The sequence below is a fragment of the Tribolium castaneum genome, unplaced genomic scaffold (genome assembly GCF_031307605.1).
Source record: "Tribolium castaneum strain GA2 unplaced genomic scaffold, icTriCast1.1 ptg000104l, whole genome shotgun sequence".
Taxonomy (NCBI): Eukaryota; Metazoa; Arthropoda; class Insecta; order Coleoptera; family Tenebrionidae; genus Tribolium; species Tribolium castaneum.
This window is the reverse complement of record NW_026986701.1, coordinates 28086-35726: the sequence shown is the minus strand read 5'-3', so window position 1 is coordinate 35726 and position 7641 is coordinate 28086. Positions and strand designations below refer to the sequence as shown.

Below are 7641 nucleotides of genomic sequence, written 5' to 3'. Positions count from 1 at the left end.
TAGATGACGAGGCATTTGGCTACCATAAGAGAGTCATAGTTACTCCCGCCGTTTACCCGCGCTTGCTTGAATTTCTTCACGTTGACATTCAGAGCACTGGGCAGAAATCACATTGCGTCAACACCCGCAGGGGCCATCGCAATGCTTTGTTTTAATTAGACAGTCGGATTCCCCCGGTCCGTGCCAGTTCTGAGCTGACCGTTGAATGGCGGCCGAAGAGGACTTCCGGACGCCCTGACGGGCGCACCCGGAGCCTCGCAGCAAGACGGTTCCGCGGGAGGCCAAAAGGCACGGGACCGAACTCGGATTCGACATTGACCGCCGAAACGGAACAACGCTTCACCTCGCACAGGCCCGGCACGTCAGCCGCGACCCGCTTCCTCGCCAAGCCCGACACGCCCCGATCCTCAGAGCCAATCCTTATCCCGAAGTTACGGATCCAATTTGCCGACTTCCCTTACCTACATTATTCTATCGACTAGAGGCTCTTCACCTTGGAGACCTGCTGCGGATATGGGTACGAACCGGCGCGACGCCTCGACGTGGCCCTCTCCCGGATTTTCAAGGTCCGAGGGGAAGATCCGGACACCGCCGCAACTGCGGTGCTCTTCGCGTTCCAAACCATATCTCCCTGCTAGAGGATTCCATGGAACTCGAACGCTCATGCAGAAAAGAAAACTCTTCCCGGATCTCCCGACGGCGTCTCCGGGTCCTTTTGGGTTGCCCCGACGAACTCTCTTGCGAGGGCCCGAATTATTAACGGTTCCGCTGCCGGGTTCCGGAATAGGAACCGGATTCCCCTTTCGCCCAATGGGTGTGTGCTCGCTTCGTACGTTTACGTTCGAATTAAAAACGAACCAACGACATATCTACACCACATCAACATCGGCTTTCGCCTAGGGCTTAGGATCGACTGACTCGTGTGCAACGGCTGTTCACACGAAACCCTTCTCCACGTCAGTCCTCCAGGCCTCGCTGGAGTATTTGCTACTACCACCAAGATCTGCACCGACGGCGGCTCCAGACGGGCCTCACGGCCAGTCCTTCTGCGCTCACCGCCGCGACCCTCCTACTCGTCAGGGCTTCATGGCCGGTTAATTAAATAACCGACCGCACATGCCGCTGACGGCCGAGTATAAGCACGACGCTTCAGCGCCATCCATTTTCAGGGCTTAGTAACTTCGGCAGGTGAGTTGTTACACACTCCTTGGCGGATTCCGACTTCCATGGCCACCGTCCTGATGTCTTAAGTTACCAACGCCTTTCATGGTATCCCATAAGCGTCGATTTAGGCGCTTTAACTCGGCGTTTGGTTCATCCCACAGCGCCAGTTCTGCTTACCAAAAATGGCCCACTTGGCACTCTGATTCGAGTCTCGCGGCTTCATATAAAGTTCGAGCAAGCCGGAGATCTCACCCATTTAAAGTTTGAGAATAGGTTGAGGCCGTTTCGACCCCAATGCCTCTAATCATTCGCTTTACCGGATGAAACTCGTAAGCGACGAGCGCCAGCTATCCTGAGGGAAACCTTCGGAGGGAACCAGCTACTAGATGGTTCGATTAGTCTTTCGCCCCTATACCCAGTTCCGACGATCGATTTGCACGTCAGAATCGCTACGGACCTCCATCAGGGTTTCCCCTGACTTCGTCCTGACCAGGCATAGTTCACCATCTTTCGGGTCCCAGCGTGTACGCTCTTGGTGCGCCTCTTCTCGCAATGAGAATGAGACGCCCCGGGAGTGCGGGGCGACAGCCGTAACGGCCGCCCATCTTCCCTTAGTCCGTGCAAGACGAACTTTCACTTTCATTGCGCCTTTAGGTTTAGTCATGTCCCAATGACTCGCGCACATGCTAGACTCCTTGGTCCGTGTTTCAAGACGGGTCCTGAAAGTACCCAAAGCTATAGCGTCGCAGATCGGCGTTTCAACCGAGTCTGTCCGAGAACTCATTGGCGAACAGCCATTCGTAGACAGAACCGACACCAGGTGCGATTACCGTCATAAACGAACGCGCTTGCCAATGGTCGGACGCTAACTGTGTAGCGGCCCGGCGCCATATGCATACCTTCGAGCGAGTCGACCGGGAAACACCGCGGGTTCGTCCGAAACGGCGAACCGTTCGAACGGGCTCCACCGCGGGCCTTAGATCGACACCCAAAGGATCGCGACGTCCTACTGGGGGAGAAGTGCACGCGTTCGACTTCGGTTCGCATAAACAAAAGGCGCGAACGACGCGTACGCCGTTCGTCGCATGATCATTTAGCGCCGCTATCGAGTCACGCTGAATCTCCCCTTTCGACCTTTCGGGTTTCTCAGGTTTACCCCTGAACGGTTTCACGTACTATTGAACTCTCTCTTCAAAGTTCTTTTCAACTTTCCCTCACGGTACTTGTTCGCTATCGGTCTCGTGGTCATATTTAGCCTTAGATGGAGTTTACCACCCACTTAGGGCTGCACTCTCAAGCAACCCGACTCTGAGGAGAGATCCTCCCGTTATCGGCAACGGTCACTACGGGCCTGGCACCCTCTATGGGCTGTGGCCCCGTTCAAGATGGACTTGGACGCGTCGCACAATCTCGGGATGACGGATCCTCCCTAACACCACATTTCCCGGCGTCCGGTTTCGGCCGCGGGATTCAGTGCTGGGCTTTTTCCTGTTCGCTCGCCGCTACTAAGGAAATCCTAGTTAGTTTCTTTTCCTCCGCTTAATAATATGCTTAAATTCAGCGGGTAGTCTCACCTGCTCTGAGGTCGCAAATATAATTTGCCTTTATTTGTCAGACGATAATTACACGTATTCCGTTTATATGGCTGCCTCCAAACAATTTCAAACATCGATCTGACGTCGTTGCGAGAATGTTGTTGTTGTTAATTATAGTGCATAAAATATGCATATAAACAACTTTAACGTCTCGGACACGACGATCGCTTCGTTCGAAATTTAAGCGTTGTGGCTGCTTTTTAATATCGGACGTGCTACGTCTAAACCAACTTGTACCAACAAACTAATAAGAATGTCAGCCGCTATTGCGTTTTAGGATGCCGCGTTATTATTTATATTGTTTTTATTGTTGTCTACGTTGCATAATATTTTATTATGACAACCGACAATCAATTAACAATTATAGTAACGCGTCATATTTGCACCCAACACGCTCCGACGTAATTGTCTACACAACATTGTGCGCTGTGTTTAAGACAAAAACCGAGCAGTCTTTGAAATTGACACGACCCTCAGCCAGGAGTGGTCCGGGAACAGTATATCCGAGGACCGCAATGTGCGTTCGAAATGTCGATGTTCATGTGTCCTGCAGTTCACAAGTTGACGCGCAATTAGCTGCGTTCTTCATCGACCCACGAGCCAAGTGATCCACCGTTCAGGGTAATCTTTTCAAACAATTTAAAATATTATTACATAACGCACCGTTCCACATCGAAATCGTTTCATCATCACACAACAACAAAAAATAACTACTTAAGGTTATTACAATTGTGATGTATATGTGAGAAACGGACCAATCGAAAGAAACGTTCGGCGTTATATTTTATAATATTTTATTTAATTAAAGTGGCATTTGTTTCTACTTATCGAAAAGAGTATGCAGTTATAGTTTAAGTTTACATAAAGAATAACCCGATGATATTAACGTTTTATAAATACGTATATATATCTATTAGGTTTTTTTTCTCTATCAACTTTGTCTATAAAACTCTGCTCCTTTTGCGATAAGCATTATGTATATTTATTAAATAGAAAATATGTCGAAAAACCAGACGTTTTCTTCAAACAAACGCCACAGCTACAAACTTAATCACAACAATATTTACCAAACAATACAATTGTAGGGTGTTTTGTGTGATACGTCGTTTGGTGGCATTCTAAGAACGTCCGTCGACATAAAAACGAATCAAAAGAAAAGCACAGGCAGTGCAAAACGTTCCTTCGTCAGTCGGGCGTATATCATTTAAAACCCACAGAATCTAAAAAAGTTAATAAACTTTTTTATTTAGATTCCTACGGTTCGTCGCGTCGTTAAAGTAAATTATTACTTCGACGCATGCGGAACCCAGGTACCCGAAAACCGTAAGCCTAAGCGTTTTTTTCCAAACATCACTCACTATCGATAAAGTAAATTGATTTTATGTATTTATAAATGTGCGTTTGTATGTATAGTAGTATAGTAGTAGTATATTTTGTTATTGGTTGTTTCGAGCTTTTTATTGTTATAAAACGTTTTTGTAGTCTTGTACATAAAGTACAGACGAATAGACAGCCCCTTTTATTTATTAATAAACTCCAACCATTTACAAATTAAATTACAACTACAACATCTCTTTTACACATTAATTATACACCATCTTTATTTTCTTTTTTCCGAAGCGAATACGATGAAGAAAATACGCAAAGACTGGCTTACAAAACCGTAAGCCTAAGCGTTTATTTTTCAAACATCACTCACCATCGGTTAAGTAAAATGATGGTATGTATAAATGTGTATTTGTATGTACAGTAGCGTATTAATTTTGTTGTTGGTTGTTTCGAGTTTATTTATTATTATGGTTTGTATGTATAAAGTTTTAGTCTTGTACATAAAGTACAGACGAATAGACAGCCCCTTTTATTTATTAATAAACTCCAACCATTTACAAATTAAATTACAACTACAACATCTCTTTTACACATTAATTATACACCATCTTTATTTTCTTTTTTCCGAAGCGAATACGATGAAGAAAATACGCAAAGACTGGCTTACAAAACCGTAAGCCTAAGCGTTTATTTTTCAAACATCACTCACCATCGGTTAAGTAAAATGATGGTATGTATAAATGTGTATTTGTATGTACAGTAGCGTATTAATTTTGTTGTTGGTTGTTTCGAGTTTATTTATTATTATGGTTTGTATGTATAAAGTTTTAGTCGTGTACATAAAGTACGATCGTATTGGCAGACACCATTATTATTCATTCATTCATTCTTGTTTGTTATTATAAATAACTCCAACCATATACAAATACTACAACAACAACAACAACATCTCTTGCACATTAATTATACACCACCACTGTGTATTAGTACTTTTTTTCGAAGCGAATACGATGATGGAAATACGCTAAGACCGGCACTGCGAAAGCAATAATAAAACGTTAGCACATAACCATCTTTCGACAATATTGATTCGTGTTAATGTTCGAAAAAATTCTTTGAAAACGTCGTTTACGGCACGTTTACAATCGATTTATAAAATAAATCGAAAAACGTAACAACAGATCCGCTTAATGCAAGACGACCCGTTGTTGCTTTTCCGTTCGACGCATAATAAAGAATTTTGTATGAGAATTGATCATCATACGAATAGTGTATGTATGTGTGTTTTTTGTTGATCAGCACAGACAAAATGTGTGTGTATGTGTGACAACTAAACAACAACATTTACACGTTAATGATCCTTCCGCAGGTTCACCTACGGAAACCTTGTTACGACTTTTACTTCCTCTAAATGATCAAGTTTGGTCATCTTCCCAGCAACATCGGCAACGTCGAAACGCCACCGCGCACCGGTCCGAAGACCTCACTAAATCATTCAATCGGTAGTAGCGACGGGCGGTGTGTACAAAGGGCAGGGACGTAATCAACGCGAGCTTATGACTCGCGCTTACTGGGAATTCCTCGTTCATGGGGAACAATTGCAAGCCCCAATCCCTAGCACGAAGGAGGTTCAGCGGGTTACCCGGACCGCTCGGTCAGGGAGGACACGCTGATTCCTTCAGTGTAGCGCGCGTGCGGCCCAGAACATCTAAGGGCATCACAGACCTGTTATTGCTCAATCTCGTGCGGCTAGAAGCCGCCTGTCCCTCTAAGAAGAATTGTTTGTACGCCGACAGTAAAAACCGCACATAGAGACCGGGCGAACCCGGCTCCAGCCGGCATTTGGGATGTCGAAATACGCCTATTTAGCAGGCTAGAGTCTCGTTCGTTATCGGAATTAACCAGACAAATCGCTCCACCAACTAAGAACGGCCATGCACCACCACCCACCGAATCAAGAAAGAGCTCTCAATCTGTCAATCCTTCCGGTGTCCGGGCCTGGTGAGGTTTCCCGTGTTGAGTCAAATTAAGCCGCAGGCTCCACTCCTGGTGGTGCCCTTCCGTCAATTCCTTTAAGTTTCAGCTTTGCAACCATACTTCCCCCGGAACCCAAAAGCTTTGGTTTCCCGGAAGCTGCCCGCCGAGTCATCGGAGGAACGTCGGCGGATCGCTAGCTGGCATCGTTATGGTTAGAACTAGGGCGGTATCTGATCGCCTTCGAACCTCTAACTTTCGTTCTTGATCAATGAAAGCGTTTTTGGCAAATGCTTTCGCTTCTGTCCGTCTTGCGACGATCCAAGAATTTCACCTCTAACGTCGCAATACGAATGCCCCCATCCGTTCCTATTAATCATTACCTCGGGGTTCCGAAAACCAACAAAATAGAACCGAGGTCCTATTCCATTATTCCATGCACACAGTATTCAGGCGAAGTTTTAGCCTGCTTTAAGCACTCTAATTTGTTCAAAGTAAACGTGCCGGCCCACCTCGACACTCAATGAAGAGCACCGCGGCGGGATTGAGTTGGGCCGCCCTCTCGAGCTAAGCCCACCGGCAGGACGTCCCGCGAAACGCCAGTTAACACCGCGAACGATGAACCGGCGGCGCGGGACACAAATTCGACTACGAGCTTTTTAACCGCAACAACTTTAATATACGCTATTGGAGCTGGAATTACCGCGGCTGCTGGCACCAGACTTGCCCTCCAATTGATCCTCGTTAAAGGGTTTAGAGTGTACTCATTCCGATTACGGGGCCTCGGATGAGTCCCGTATCGTTATTTTTCGTCACTACCTCCCCGTGCCGGGAGTGGGTAATTTGCGCGCCTGCTGCCTTCCTTGGATGTGGTAGCCGTTTCTCAGGCTCCCTCTCCGGAATCGAACCCTGATTCCCCGTTACCCGTTACAACCATGGTAGGCGCAGAACCTACCATCGACAGTTGTATAAGGCAGACATTTGAAAGATGCGTCGCCGGTGCGAGACCGTGCGATCAGCGTAAAGTTATTCAGATTCACCAAGTTGTACGATGACGGCGAAACCGCCACCGATTGGTTTTGATCTAATAAAAGCGCTCCTTCCGTCTCCGGTCGGAGCTCTGTTTGCATGTATTAGCTCTAGAATTACCACAGTTATCCAAGTAAATGTGGGTACGATCTAAGGAACCATAACTGATTTAATGAGCCTTTCGCGGTTTCACCTTAATTTGGCTTGTACTGAGACATGCATGGCTTAATCTTTGAGACAAGCATATGACTACTGGCAGATCAACCAGGGAACTGTGTTTTTGTGTTTTTTGAGACAGACGAGAGAATAAAATACTCATCATCATCGTTTATAAAGATGAAGAATATGCGCGTTTGTGCGAAACAATCTAACATATAAGAAAGTAACGCCACGCTGTTTCTTCTTTTCTTCGTACGATATAGAGATAAATGTATCGTCATCATCGTCGTCGTAGTCGTTAAACACCACAACACATATATCGGTCAATAAAGGCATAATAATAATATTTATAATATTATTTTTTACCTTTGCCGATTTAAAAGTTCAAACA

At 45.8% G+C, this 7641-nt stretch overlaps 2 non-coding genes and 1 pseudogene across 2 annotated transcripts; all 3 read right to left on the bottom strand.

The window, feature by feature from the left end:
• LOC135267840 (large subunit ribosomal RNA) lies at positions 1-2752 on the bottom strand (annotated as a pseudogene; the record flags this gene model as incomplete).
• Positions 2753-3226: 474 nt separating this feature from the next.
• Positions 3227-3383, bottom strand: LOC135267841 (5.8S ribosomal RNA). Its single transcript, XR_010336213.1, has one exon. It is a non-coding gene; the product is annotated as a 5.8S ribosomal RNA (ribosomal RNA).
• A 2057-nt stretch (positions 3384-5440) lies between these two features.
• Positions 5441-7362, bottom strand: LOC135267843 (small subunit ribosomal RNA). Its single transcript, XR_010336215.1, has one exon. It is a non-coding gene; the product is annotated as a small subunit ribosomal RNA (ribosomal RNA).
• Between the last annotated feature and the right edge of the window lie 279 nt (positions 7363-7641).